The sequence below is a fragment of the Ambystoma mexicanum genome, chromosome 9 (assembly GCF_040938575.1).
Source record: "Ambystoma mexicanum isolate Mex_15411 chromosome 9, UKY_AmexF1_1, whole genome shotgun sequence".
NCBI lineage: Eukaryota > Metazoa > Chordata > Amphibia > Caudata > Ambystomatidae > Ambystoma > Ambystoma mexicanum.
Genome location: NC_090931.1, coordinates 1430152336 through 1430167965, shown reverse-complemented (window position 1 = coordinate 1430167965; position 15630 = coordinate 1430152336). Strand labels below are relative to the sequence as shown.

General features: G+C 47.4%; 1 protein-coding gene across 3 annotated transcripts in view; it reads right to left on the bottom strand.

Annotated features, from left to right (window-relative positions):
- Positions 1-15630, bottom strand: part of VIL1 (villin 1) — a 426415-nt gene that overhangs the window by 252855 nt on the left and 157930 nt on the right. The window contains exon 1 of one of the 3 annotated variants that reach the window (XM_069616840.1): positions 9083-9207. The exons of 1 other annotated variant lie outside the window; for it this stretch is intronic. The gene's annotated coding sequence lies outside the window, so the exon portion shown is untranslated. Of the gene's footprint in view, positions 1-9082; positions 9208-15630 lie in introns of those variants that run through there. One more of the 3 variants, XM_069616841.1, reaches the window with a different exon arrangement.

Below are 15630 nucleotides of genomic sequence, written 5' to 3'. Positions count from 1 at the left end.
CCTAACCTAAGACTGAGCGACAGGGGTGCACTGGGCACTAAAAGAGGCTCTGGAAATAATGTTCAAAGTGGCCCCATATCCCATATTTACAGCAAGCCCAATCCTTTTCCTATGAGAGAATGTGTAAGTAAAATAGGTTGCCACACAAAAGAGGCCCAGGGTGCAGAAGCGTATTGGGAAATCTCCAGAGTTCGCGATAGGCCTGGCCTACCGGGGAATCTCCAGAGTTCACTATAGGCCAGTCCACACCTGCCCAGGGCTCAGAGGCCTACCAGGAAATCTCCATAGTTCACTATAGGCCAGTCCACTCCTGCCCTGTGTGCAGGGACCTACCGGGAAATCTCCATAGTTCGCGATAGGCCAGGCCTACCGGGGAATCTCCAGAGTTCACTATAGGCCAGTCCACACCTGCCCACGGTGCAGAGGCCTACCAGGAAATCTCCATAGTTCACTATAGGCCAGTCCACCCTGCCCAGGGCGCAGAGGCCTACTAGGAAATCTCCATAGTTCACTATAGGCCAGTCCACCCTGCCCAGGGCGCAGAGGCCTACTAGGAAATCTCCAGAGTTCACTATAGGCCAGTCCACTCCTGCCCAGTGTGCAGGGACCTACCGGGAAATCTCCATAGTTCACTATAGGCCAGTCCACCCTGCCCAGGGCGCAGAGGCCTACTAGGAAATCTCCATAGTTCACTATAGGCCAGCCCACCCGTGCCCAGGGTGCAGAGACCTACCGGGAAATCTCCAGAGTTCACTATAGGCCAGTCCACCCCAGCTGGGTGATCTTCCCACTCGCCTGTTGTTAGCTCCCTGCTCCCTTGTATTGATCCTCTGAGATCTGTTTCCCTCGCTGTGTGCTGCCCGAGTGACCTTTAAGTGCTCTATTGTTTTCCAAAGCTAGGCCAGTGCTCAATAAATACATGATACTATTAATAATAGACAGTGACTCAACTTCTGAGTGGATCGGGATAAACAAACGTGCAGCAACACAGTGATATGCATTGCTCGATTCCATGCAGACCTTTTTCTGCAGGGCCCCTTGGTCTGGAGGGGACTTAGCGGGCCCCACAAATACAAGCAGTGAAGGTTTGAGTTTTTTTTCTGAACAAGACATAGGCCCTCATTACGACCCAGGCGGTAAGTTACCGCCTGGGCCGTGACTTTACCACCATGGCGTAAACTACGTTTACGCCATGGTGGTTGGTGGATTTACCGCCCCATTCCGACCTTGGCGGGGCGGTAAGTCCCCAATCCCCATTTACCCTTCCCCATTCCCATTTTTGCCCCATAGGGCATAATGGGAGTGGGGAAGGCGTTAATTACGCCACCGTAAATTACGGTGGCGTAATTAACTCCATGGTCCCTTAGCGCCATGGATTTTAACACCTGCTAAAAGCAGGTGTTAAATCCTCCATGGCGCTAAGGGACCTCGTACTCAGGCGGTAAGGGTCGGCGCTGTTTACGGCGCCGTAAACCCCTTACCGCCTGAGTTGTAATGAGGGCCATAGTTGAGTCTCAAAATTGCATTCATCAATGCGCTAGAGCTGAGGACCCTCTGTGACTGGTCTCTGGGTGGATCTGTGATTTAAATACTGCCACCGCAGTTCGCGGGAAGCTCTACCCTGCCCTTACACCCTTCTGAAGCCAACCAATAGCAGCACCTGGGATTCTTGGGGCTATGACATGGCAAGATCGCTGGGGAAGGTCTACATTATATCTGGTCCTCTGCTCAGCTAACTGCAGATGAATGGCCGGGCCTTGGATGTCTGGCCACAGTGTAGGGTCTCGCTGCTTTATTCGGGTTACTTGGACCATATCCCCAAAATACCTTGTGCACAGTTACAAGGGGTTCAGACTAGATGGATTCGCGTTGTGTTGGTCAAGTTAGTGCGGACTAATTGCATGATCTACGGCGAATCAATTGTGATTGAACTGCTTCTTGGGCGCGTTCTCCAGAGAGTCGATTTCATTAGTTCCCGCGTCTGAAGACGAGGCATCCGATTGGCTCAATTCTACAGTTTCTCCCTTTATTTAGTAGAATGACCTCTTATTGGTTCTATAGTTGTGCAGTAGGAGTGATTGTCGGGAGCTGAATGTTATTATCCTGTCACACACTTTCCCCAACAGGTTTCAGCATCAGGCCTGTGTAATTACCAGAATCCAGATCCCTGCAGGATGCCAAAACCTTATCAGCACCATCCATTTACCACAGTCAGGAGTTAGGGGCTGCAAAAACACCAGGACTGATGTTTCAACATGTCATTGTTCATTTATAATTCGAACAGGGGGGTGGTCCTGACCTCAAACATTTAAGCTACAGTTATTTACTATAGACACAATTTTCATACATCTCCCAATCCAGTACTGCTCACTTAACAGATTATGCATTTTGGGAGGAAAAACATACAAATCCAAATTCTGAAAGGGCTGGAAAACCAGTTTCTTTACCTTTATTACTTAAGGTTACAACATAGCTTCCCCACTGTCTCATAAGTTCTCAAAGGAATAGTAGACAAAAACATTTACAACTTAATCATCAATATACTCTGTTTTTTAAGCAACAAAGATTAGAGTATTTGAATAGGGGGAGAGAAATAAATGCAAATTTTTGTATTTTATAAGCATACCAGATTTAAGCTGGACTTTAAGCATTCGTTTTACATTTTTCAAAAAGAACACATTGTAGAAAAAAGGTGTAGTTTGTTGACTTCACAATCCTACTTTTTTCAAGAAAAGAAACTCAATTCTATTACCTATGTATTTAAACAAAATATTGATTCATATTTGTCATCAGCGTTTTGTACCAAACCAACATTTGCTTAAGAGAACCTGAAAATAAGGTCTACTAAGAGGCAACACTTTTGTGGCCAGTATTTTGTACAAAACGTTTTTTTGCTTCGTGACACCTAAAAATAGGAACTGCTGGGAGGCGACGTCCACACTGGAGGTGGTAGAGATAATGTCTGTCGTGGGTCTTAATGTTGGACCGTGTGACGTAGGACGTTTCGGCTGTATAGAGATAGCAGCCTTCTTCTATGGCCCAGATTAGCAGGTCTTCCTATAGTTTAAAAAAACAATATACAGGATATTGTTGAATATCCAGAATGTGGATTTTATGTACAAACATTAAAAAAAAAACATTAAAAAAAACATTAAAAAAAAAAAAAAAAAAGCCCGTGAGGGGTTACACGCTGTGGATGAGCCCACCGGACCCATATACTGACCTTGCATTAGAAGGGGTGGGGAGCTCTGGAGTGGGCTCCCGGGGACGAAGTTGGAGACCCAATGGTTTGGTGTGAAGTTGGGTTGTCTGCAAAGAAATTTTCAACATGTGATGCGGATTACACACGTGGCTGGCATAACGGGTACTGGAGCAAGGGTGTAAGTAAGGAAAAAGTACCTTCTTAATAATGCTCCAGGAATGTGGGGTGCTGGGAGGGTCCCTCGGTGGGGAGCCGCTCGGTGGAGCAAAATATCCTGTCCAGAGGTAGGAGAAGTTCAAACACACGAAGCTGTGTGGAGGTGAGGGGGCAAGGAGAAGAGAAAAGGAACGTATCCTGGTCAACAAGCGTTTAAGAGAGTTATGGGTGGAAACAGGTGGGTGGTAGGAGGGGCCCCAAGGTGGGCTTTGGCTTACCTATTCCATCGTGTGTGGGCACACTGAATGTGCTGTGTCTCGTCTCTGTCTCTTGAATGTGGACTGGAGCTGTACGAGTGAGGCGTGGAGCGCATGCGCGATGGACTCATTTATAACGCATTTAATACCAGCAAGTGGTTTCTAAACACGGGATCAGGATTCAAACCTGTGTTGCACGCGTTGTTGTTCCCCCTGAGCTATCCTTCCTCCCCGTTTGTATGGGAAATCCAAAGCCCACCTACTCCTGAATGACATTCGCAAAATCAAAGCTGACTGACCCCAACACCACACACTATCACTGATTCACCTTGCACACCCTGAAAGCGAAGCAAGCCAAGTGTCCTCTGCCTCAAGATGGACGATCTGCCTGTCCCCAGAAACCACACTGACACCGCTGCACTTGCACACTCTAAATGCTCAGGAGGTCTAGTGGAACCGGCCCTTTCCGGTTCATCAGTTTTCTATTTGCCTTTGTTCCCATGCTACCTTCCCTTTGCCCTGTCGGCGCTTCGAAAAACACCACATTCTTGATGTATAAGCACCTTACAAATGCACAACCAATCAATCAACCAATAAATAAATAAATAAATAAATGCATTCTCCTTCTCCGGGTGAACGTCCATCTACTGTTCTCCACCATAACCTAGCTGACAGAGATGTGCCCCAATCATTCATGAGGTGACCCCACTACATAATGATGCGGCACAACCGCCTCAAGGCAAGGAGAGGAGATGAGGGGTTTCACTCTCAAACACGTAACCATCTAACCACACCCTACACAATCAACACCACACCACAAAACGCCTTCTACCCCTTAACTAAGGCAGTTTTCATGCAAATGAAGCGCTGACACGTTGACCCTGGTCACCAAAGTTATCTACTCTTGACCTCTTGACATGCAGAGTCTAATCACAACCTTGCAACAGGGCAGGTGCAACCAGACCACCCAAAGTTTGCAATTCAGGCCATTACAAGTGCCCAGACACACACACTACCCAATATTGACCTGGTACCTGGGCAGGTGCAACCAGACAAGGGAAGGATGCATCGTAAGGCTATCGCAAGGTTCCAGACAGTGCTCACTCACAACCTGCTAACAGGGCAGACACACAGTGTCCCATCACAACATCACACACGGGCATGTACAACCAGACCATTAAAACGATGCAACGCAGGCCATCAGAATCACCCGGGCACACACTATGCAATGGTAGCCTGTTAACAAGTCAGGCGCAACCCAACCGCCTAAAGGATGCATGGCACACTATCACAAGTGACCTGACACACAGTGTTCACTCACAACCTGCTAGCAGGACAGGTGCAACCAAACCACCCGAAGGATGCATCGCAGGCTATCACAAGCGTCCAGACACACAGTGTTCACTCACAACCTGCTAACAGGGCAGGCGCAACCAAACCACCCGAAGGATGCATCGCAGGCTATCACAAGCGTCCAGACACACAGTGTTCACTCACAACCTGCTAACAGGGCAGGCGCAACCAAACCACCCGAAGGATGCATCGCAGGCTATCACAAGCGTCCAGACACACAGTGTTCACTCACAACCTGCTAACAGGGCAGGCGCAACCAAACCACCCGAAGGATGCATCGCAGGCTATCACAAGCGTCCAGACACACAGTGTTCACTCACAACCTGCTAACAGGGCAGGCGCAACCAAACCACCCGAAGGATGCATCGCAGGCTATCACAAGCGTCCAGACACACAGTGTTCACTGACAACCTGCTAACAGGGCAGGTGCAACCAAACCACCCGGAAGATGCATCGCAGGCTATCACAAGCGTCCAGACACACAGTGTTCACTCACAACCTGCTAACAGGACAGGTGCAACCAAACCACCCGGAGGATGCATCGCAGGCTATCACAAGCGTCCAGACACACAGTGTTCACTCACAACCTGCTAACAGGGCAGGCGCAACCAAACCACCCGAAGGATGCATCGCAGGCTATCACAAGCATCCAGACACACAGTGTTCACTCACAACCTGCTAACAGGGCAGGCGCAACCAAACCACCCAAAGGATGCATTGCAGGCTATCACAAGCGTCCAGACACACAGTGTTCACTCACAACCTGCTAACAGGGCAGGTGCAACCAAACCACCCGGAGGATGCATCGCAGGCTATCACAAGCGTCCAGATACACAGTGTTCACTCACAACCTGCTAACAGGGTAGGCGCAACCAAACCACCCGAAGGATGCATCGCAGGCTATCACAAGCGTCCAGACACACAGTGTTCACTCACAACCTGCTAACAGGGCAGGCGCAACCAAACCACCCGAAGGATGCATCGCAGGCTATCACAAGAATCCAGACACACAGTGTTCACTCACAACCTGCTAACAGGGCAGGCGCAACCGAACCACCCGAAGGATGCATCGCAGGCTATCACAAGCGTCCAGAAACACACTGTCCCATCACAACATCATAGCAGAGCATGTACAATCAGACCATTAAAACGATGCAACATAGGCCATCAGAATCACCCGGACACACACTATGCAATAGCAGCCTGTTAACAGGGCAGACGCAACCAAACCACCTGAAGGATGCAACGCAGGCTATCACAACCTTTCATAGACACACTCTCCAATCTCAACCTGGTGCCAAATGTTCAAACACACACTGACCAATCACAAGGAAGGTGATCAGACTTTCAAAGGATGCAATGAAGGCCATCACAAGTGTCCAGACAGACACTGCCCAATCTCATTCTGGGGATAGGGGCGGGGCAAACAAGACACTACTGAGGGAACAGATCTGGTGCACACCATTATCTGCACTCAGTGTTGTGGAAGGTTACACGCCGGACCACCCTGACAGACTATCATACACTAACAATCCAAATGCGATTTCATGGAAGGTTGCAAGCCCTACCACCCTGACAGACTATCCAGTACTAACAATCCAACTCTGCCATCATGGAAGGTTACCATTCCAACCAGCCTGACAGGCTATCCTTCACTAACAATCCAACTCTAAAATCATAGATGGTTGCAAGCCCTGCCACCCGACACAAAATGCACACACATTGACATGTCTCTCATATGTCAATAAACGTCGTGAAACCTGATGGCCACACGGGAGGAGCAAACCCACACTCTCGTTCGCGTGTCATGGAATGCTTCAAAAATCCTTAGACCCTGAGGATTCAAGCTACCCTCAGCAAACAGGCTAAGGATTTGGGGGAAAGAGCCCAGCTGTCTCCCTCGGGTAACTGATGCCGGAGGGGCTCCCTCCTTTGACAGCTAATTATCTCGCTGTGCCAGGCAGCTGTAACCGCCAACAGGTCACATGAATGTCAAATATTGTGTTCATAAATGTATTTTTTTAATTACTTCCCTTTGAAAGTCTTAATCTTGGTCGTGCACTTTTGTTCGACCAGAATTCAGCGCTTTTTTGGATATGTGGGGTTAGAGCAGTAGGGGGTTGGTAGTAGAAGGGGGGGTGACACCATGATAAAGAAAACTACGTCTTTTGAAGCACCATTTTTTCATTATGGGGTGTCCCCCCACATCCCCTCCAAGCCCACGGCCCAACCTCGCCTCCCCTACCCGCTTACCCCCACATATAAAAAAACGGGTCGAATTCTGGTCGAAGAAAAGTGATCGTCCAAAATGAAGACTTCCACAGGGAAGTCTTTTAATGAAAGCGTTACGACGGCTCCACGTCACTGCGTCTGCCAGTCACGAGCTCCCTCGGTATCTTGTGAAAATATTCTATCGCTCAGTTGGACGGAATCCACACTGCAGCTCCCAGAAGGCACTTGTGTGTTACATGAAAACTAAGGACCGGCCATATAGGGATTGACGCATATTTGGTTGGGAGGAAACAGGGGGACAGGTGTGTGGGGACGCTGTGAAGGTCAGGCAGGGTCATGGGCGCGAGTGTAAACTGTGTAGATAATGCAGAAGACCGTGCAGGGGTCCCACGAGGGTAGGTGTGAGAGGAGGGGGCATTGTATGTAGCACAGGGACAGGCGTGAAAGGGGGAGCTGTCCAGGTAGCCCTGAGCTGGTGTGAGAGAGGGGTATAAGGGTGCCACAGGTGAAGGCGTGCCAGCCTGCGGCCCTGCATTACCTGAAGGGCTGAGCTGTAATGTGTGGGAGAGTGGGGCATACCAGTAAACTAGGGGTGGTGTGCTACCCTGTAGTATTGCATTACCTCGTCAGCAGAGCTCTAATGCGTGAGAGGGCGGTGTGCCAGTAACACAGGGGTCGGTGTGCCAGCCTGCGGCCCTGCATTACCTGAAGGGCTGAGCTGTGATGTGTGAGAGAGGGGACTGGGCTACTAACACAGAGGTCTCTGTGCCAGCCTGCGGTCCTGCATTACCTGAAGGGCTGCGTTGCAATGTGTGAGAGAGGGGTGTGCTTGTAACGCAGGGATTGGCGTGCCAGGCTGTGCCCTGCATTACCTGAAAGGCTGAGCTGTAATGTGCGAGAGGGGACTGTGCTAGTAACACAGGGGTCGGCGTGCCAGGCTGCACCCTTCATTACCTGAAGGGCTGAGCTGTAATGTGTGAGAGAGGGGGTTGTGCCAGTAGCACAGGAGTCGGCGTGCCAGGCTGCACCCTACATTACCTGAAAGGCTGAGCTGTAATGTGCGAGAGGGGACTGTGCTAGTAACACAGGGGTCGGCGTGCCAGGGTGCGCCCTGCATTACCTGAAGGGCTGAGCTGTAATGTGTAAGAGGGGGTTGTGCTAGTAGCACAGGGGTCGGTGTGCCAGTCTGTGCCCTGCATTACCTGAAAGGCTGAGCTGTAATGTGCGAGAGGGGACTGTGCTAGTAACACAGGGGTCGGCGTGCCAGGCTGCACCCTGCATTACCTGAAGGGCTGAGCTGTAATGTGTGAGAGAGGGGGTTGTGCCAGTAGCACAGGAGTCGGCGTGCCAGGCTGCGCCCTGCATTACCTGAAGGGCTGAGCTGTAATGTGTGGCAGAGAGGACTGTGCAGGCAACACAGCCGCAGGTGTGTTAGACTGCAGTCCTCCATTGCCCGGAGAGTAGTGCAGCAACACAGGAGCAGGGAATCAGCCTGCAGCCTGGCATCGCCTGAGCCGTGTGCTCTGTGTGCGAGGGGACTGCGAGTGTGCAGGCAGCACGCGGGCCCGGGACTCAGAGCTGTACTGTTTACTAGGCAGGGAGGGGGCTGTGCAGGTAACAGGGAGGCAGATGTGTCGGCCTGCTGCAGCTGGAGGACCGATCCCTCGTTTGTGAGAGGGGGGATATGCCCCGGGTTGCAGGAAGGGGCAGGTGGAACATGTACACGAGCAGAATCGCCCCCCTTTGCTGTGTTTTGTTCAGCCACTCCTTCAGGAAGTGACTGAGTGCCCGACGCCTCGGTGGTGCCCTGTTACTGCCCCCGGCCGGGGGCAGAGCACACAGCTGGGGCAGTGCCCCGGGAGCGGCCCAGCTGAAGACCTACCTTTCTGCTCGGTTTGGTGTCCGGGGCCGGGAGGGGAAGCGTCCCCGTCTTGTTGGTAGACAGGTAGGTAGCCCGGAGTCAGCTCGCACCTGTGCGGAGCGCCTTTCCTGCCAGCCAAAGGTGACCTTTGTCCCCTCCTCCGCGCTATCTCGCTTTGCCATATAAGGGCAGCTGTCTCCTCGCACTGCAGGAGGTAGGCTCAGCCAAGACGCTCTCGCGCTCCCACGAGACACCCCACCTGTGCCTAATTGGCTTGATTACGTTCATTACCACGTCTTGCAGTGATATGCTGGTAACTTCTGGTTACGGCCTCTGCCGTGTGCGTTTCAATCAGCACTGTTCATCATCCTTGCTTGGAGGGGGCTGGGGGGGGCACCCCAAGTGTACAGGAAATCACTGTTTAGGGGTAGCCAACCTGCCACCCTCCAGATGTTTTGGCATACAACTCCCATGATCCCTCGCCCCTGACTATGCTGGGTGGGGCTGATGGGAGTTGCAGGCCAACACATCTGGAGGGTGACACGCTGTCTACCCCTGCGCTAGAGGAATTTAGGGATTTTGTAAGACTAAGATCAAGTTATATAAATACAAATAGAGTCAAGGGGCTGTCACCTCCTGTCTATACCCAAATGCTCATAACACATAGTTAACAGAAGTGTTTTAGTTTTTGGGGAGTTATTCCTATGCCTAAGTCCCTTTTCTATAGCTTAATTGCCCTGTGCTACTATTCTACATATGTTGCTGTCACAAAATACCCTAGGGTTCGCTGTTGTGACGACTACAAATGGGATGTAGAGGTCCTTTCCCTTTCCTCTCTCACCACTTTCCTACACTAAAAAGGTAAAGTGCACATACATTGGTGGTCGGATTATGGCTTTAATGTTACCGCCTCCAATGTGTGTGTCTTATCAGTAAAAAATCATAATTTCGACCAACTTGGTCAAAACACAATTAAAAATTATAGGTGTCCCTCTTGTAGTTGTTGAGTGGGTCACCTAGATGTACTTTTTACATTTAACTATTAGATCAAGCCCTATTATCACACGTATAGTGGGTCTTGGAGTCAGGGTCATCAGCCCACGACTACTTGGCGAAAGTCAACCGGTTTCAGCGGTTCTCATTAATTGCCGCTTTCTTCAGGACAGGTGTAGTCTTGCTATAGTCTGTGCAAGATCTATAATTTCTTTGCAGTGTTCCTTTTCAAGGATGTCTTGAGGAAATCTTTGGGTTTCCAGACGGGCATGTTGGATAAATATCCAGGCCCTATGGGGTTAAAAGGACAGATGGGGCATCATCAGTCTCGAAGTGCTGGATGAAAAACAGGCAAGGCAGTCTCTGAGGACTCATATTCTTACCTGTGATGACCTATGTCTCATTCTAAATACATCTGTCGACACTCAGATGAAGACTTAGTATCCTGGTATTAGGTGTATTCTGGGACCTCTCTCAGGTGAAGTATCTATAGTTGGAAAGATAATGGGAAAATACTTGTAGTTGTGCCTTTATTTTTGTACTTATTTGATCATATTGATATCCAACAGATTTGATTACCTTATTCTGTGGTTAAGTTCTTATCAATCTTCCACATTGCAGGATTGTCTTCTTAAATGGGTGTCTGGTAACCCTAGCAAACAAATCCCGATGTCACAGTGTTTGCTAGCACAACACACACACACATATTCATTTATTTGATAAAACTGGGTATCTGCAGTAAGTGTTAAATGGTCACCTATGGTGGCCCTGTATAAAAACACAGTTGGTGCTATAAATGGTAGACATTGCGTTTATGAGTAGTGATTACGGATTATAGTAACCCAAAAGTTCTGCACAAATTGTGCTATAGATGTTACACATTGAGTTTATGAGGAGTGATTACAGAATATAGTAGCCCAAAAATGCAGCACTGTTCTTAGTAGGAGGGGTTTAATATTCCTATAATCAGTCAAAACTACAAATCAGTTGTTTCCAGACCTTACCTTCAATTTCACTACCGTCGCGTTCGTCTCTCTATTTTCGGTTGTGGATGCCATTTTGTTGAACTTCCCTATTTGTAGTCACGCGCTGACATCACGTGACCTATTTCTGTTACCATGTATCTAAACAGTAACTTTTTCTTATTCCATTTGGTCACTGACTGATCAATAGCATGGGCTATACCTGCTGTTGGAGATCGAATGTATTTATGTTGTTGTAGCTCTCAGAGATGCCGATCTTGGCAGTGTAGGCGTGGCTATCTCAAGGGTGCTCAAGGGATTAGTAGTTGCCATATGCTCCTCCTGAATTTCTCAACTCAGCACTCGTATCTTGTTTAACTGCATTCTATTTACGCAATGTGTTACATGTGCAGTACTCCTCTCTCTCTCCCACAGATGGTATCGCGCCGAACTACCAATTCCCAAATGTGCATGGGAATTGTAGTTTTTTTGTGTATCTAAAGGTTCCACTCGTAAAGGACACTCGTATCTCGTTTTTAACTGCATTCTATTTACGCAATGTGTTACATGTGCAGTACTCCTCTCTCTCTCCCACAGATGGTGTCCCGCCAAACTACCAATTCCCAAATGTGCATGGGGATTGTACTTCTTTGTGCATCTAAAGGTTCCACGGGGATAAGGAACAATAGAGCGACTATTTCTTTCTCTTCACCCATGTCTTGTTTTTACCAATCTTTACAATGCGAGTTGCCGCTATAAGGAAGTTGTAATTGCCCTGTTCCATATTAGTTTATTTCGAGGTCGTCGTTATTATTTAATCTCCCTGCATCGTGGTGTATAACATCCCTCTTATGACTCCATTCTGTGTGTACCATTAATTGCATCTGCTGATGTTCAATATCACCTGTCTGTTGCCATTGGTAACGTACCAAACTGTGAAATCCTGGATGTTCATAGGGGTCATAGTGGCATTATCCGTAGTTTGCATTGTTTATACTCAATGGCGACAGTTACCATAATGAAAACAACTATATGGAGGCTCCCAGTGCACGGGGGCAGTTGTTGACAGTGTGGATTCTGCAATTGTTGTAAGTCACCTTTTCGGGTGACACCAGGGATCAAGTGTGTTCCACAGGAATGAGTCGAGCTGTTGATACTCGGCGGGTCTTCTCTTATAGTACTCGACATACAGTAACCAGTCATTGTACTGCTAAGGTCTGCCAGCAGATTTCTCCGTTTAAACCGGTTTTGTGGCTTTGTAATCTGAAGATCCACATCTGCTCACTCTTCAGTAAAAGTGCTGCTGTATCGCCACCTCTTCTGGGTATTAGTACTTTTTCAAGTATTGTCCATGCCATATCGTTTTCTGTATAGCCCATTGTGATGTAATGTTCTACAAGTGGGGCTGTACGCCTTTTAGTCGTAATGTTGGATCTGTGTTCACAGATCCGCGTTTTGATGGCCCTGGTTGTCATCCCGATGTATCTTTTGTTGCATGGACATTGAATCTGGTAAACTACATTAGTGGTATTGCAATTGGTGAAATTCCGCTGCTCCCATGGATGCTTCCAACCAATATTGATGGTAGTGGTCCATTTCGTAAATTGACAGACGGAACAATTATTGCATGGTGTGTGGCCCAATGGCCTAGGTGTATTCCACAATGTTGTGTTTTCTGTAATCTTGATTTCTTTATATGTGTAGACCAAACAGTCCCTTAAGTTTTTCCTTCGTTTAATGGCAAACAAAGGTGTTGGTAAATTGCCTTCCACATTTAGTAGGGGCCAAGCCTTCTTGATTTCTTTTTTTAGACGGTTGATGATCGGTGAGTGACTAAAAACTGCCATAATGACATCCTCTCCTCTGTCTTTCTTTCCATGTTGGAATAGTGTTACCTCTCTGGGTATATTTCTTGCCCTCTTTCTTCATTGTTTAATTATTTTATTCGGGTAATTCCTTTCCTTTAGGTTAGTAGTTAGTCTCTCTGCCTGTCTGTCATATTCAATTCTAGTTGTGCAGTTGCGTCTGAAATGGAGGAATTGTCCGACAGGGAGGTTATCTTTCAAGGACCTTTGATGAAAGCTAGAGTATTCTAGGAGAGAATTCCTATCCGTCTTCTTCTGGTACACTGTAGTTTCAAAAGTTTGCCCAGTCCTAGTGATTTTCAGATCTAGGAAGATGGCCTCGGTCTTACTTGCCTCATGTGTGAACTTCAGAAACGGGTTCTGATTGTTAACCCAAATGATGAACTTGTCCAGTGTACCTATATCTCCTTCAGAAATCATTAGGATATCGTCGATATAGCGACGCCAACTCAGTATGTTGGTCGAGAAGGGATTGGTCTCGGGATAGATATGTTTCTCCTTGAAGTCTGCGACATATAGATTGGCTAATGTTGGAGCAAAAGTTGCACCCATCGCAGTTCCTGCTGTCTGTTCATAGTAGCTTTCTTCCTTCAGGAAGTCATTTTTGGTCAATGCTATCTCTGCCAGCTGTAAAATCAATGCATTTCTAGGGTTTCTGTTTTATCCTGTAAAACCTTTTCCAAAACTTTCAGAGTTTCCATTTGAGGAATTCTGGAATATAGGGATTCTATATCCATGGTTACTATGGAAATATCTGGGTTGTTCAAGGTGAGGTTTTCCAAATATATCAACACTGCCGTGGTGTCTTTGGTATAAGATCGCATTTTCGTAACTTCATTCCTTAGAAAAAAAATATGTGAACTGAGACAGGGGTTCCAGGATGGAGCCAATACCAGAAAGGTGGCAATATGCACAACAACACAGGCCCCACAAGAGGCAGACAAAACCAGCAGAGAAATAGACCAAGACCAGGAAATTGGAACTTCTCAAGTGGCAGTTCAGATGAGGACACGGGAAGAATTAATAAAACTCTCCGGTTTGAAGACCAAGAGCAAAACAGAGGTGGAAATACCCAGGGTTTTCAGGCAACCAGAGGCCGTGGCAGACCAAGTGGGAGGTGGCAGGAGCAATCACCCAGGGTCACCAGGAACCGAGGGAGGGGTTGGTACCAGCAGAACAACCCCCAAGAATAAGAAATCAGGCAGAAACATCTTTGGTAGTGAATCTTTCGGATGTGGCTCTCACACAGGACCATCATAAAGTCCTCCAAAAAGGGCTTTCATTCGTCCCTACCTCAACACACGATCCCTTTCAGACCAGAATTGAGATCACTCAACTCTTAAGAAAGATACATCTGAAACAACATTTCGCAAAAAACACCTATGCAGGCCAAAAAGATGTAACTGGATTACATAATAAATCTACTTATTATCCACCTCCACAGTCCAACACAGTAGAATCACAAACTTTTGAAAAAGTGATTCTGAAGAAACTTGAACAACTTGAAAAAGAGGAGACAAAACATTTTAACAACATGACCATGATGGAAAGACTAGCCCTACAAGATCTACGGAATAACGACAAAATAACGATAAAACCCGCTGATAAAGGAGGAGCTATCGTTGTTATGAACAAATGTGATTATGTGATTATGAAGGGATGGTGAATACTTTGATCGAGGACCGTACCACATACCATAGATTAGGGAGTGATCCCACTGAAAGACTCAGGAACCTGATTAATCCAATCATAGAGGGGGCAGAAGCAGAAGGACACATCAGTGCCAAGGAAGCTGCTTTCCTGAACCCACAACATCCTAGGTGTCCTGCATTCACGCACATTCCACGCACTCCCAAAAATTCATAAAGGGGTCTCTCCACCTCCAGGACGACCCATAGTTTCTGGTATTGGCTCCATCCTGGAACCCCTGTCTCAATTCACGGATTTATTTCTAAGGTATGAAGTTACGAAAATGTGATCTTATACCAAAGACACCACAGCAGTGTTGATATATTTGGAAAACCTCACCTTGAACAACCCAGATATTTTCATAGAAACCATGGATATAGAATCCCTATATTCCAGAATTCCTCAAATGGAAACTCTGAAAGTTTTGGAAAAGGTTTTACAGGATAAAACAGAAACCTTAGAAATGCCTATCTCATTGGTTTACAGCTGGCAGAGATAGCATTGACCAAAAATTACTTCCTGAAGGAAGAAAGCTACTATGAACAGATAGCAGGAACTACTATGGGTGCGACTTTTGCTCCCACATTAGCCAATTTATATGTCGCAGACTTCGAGGAGAAACATATCTATCCCGAGACCAATCCCTTCTCGACCAACATCCTGAGTTGGCGTCGCTATATCGACGATATCCTAATGATTTTTGAAGGAGATATAGCTACACTGGACAAGTTCATCATTTGGGTTAACAATCGGAGCCCGTTTCTGAAGTTCACACATGAGGCAAGTAAAACAGAGGCCACCTTCCTAGATCTGAAAATCACTGGGACTGGGCAAACTTTTGAAACTACAGTGTACCAGAAGAAGATACAGGTCCTTGAAAGATAACCTCCCTTTCGGACAATTCCTCAGTTTCAGACGCAACTGCACAACTAGAATTGAATATGACAGACAGGCAGAGAGACTAACTACTAACCTAAAGGAAAGGAATTACCCAAATAAAATAATTAAACAAGCAAGAAAGAGGGCAAGAAATATACCCAGAGAGGTAACACTCATCCAA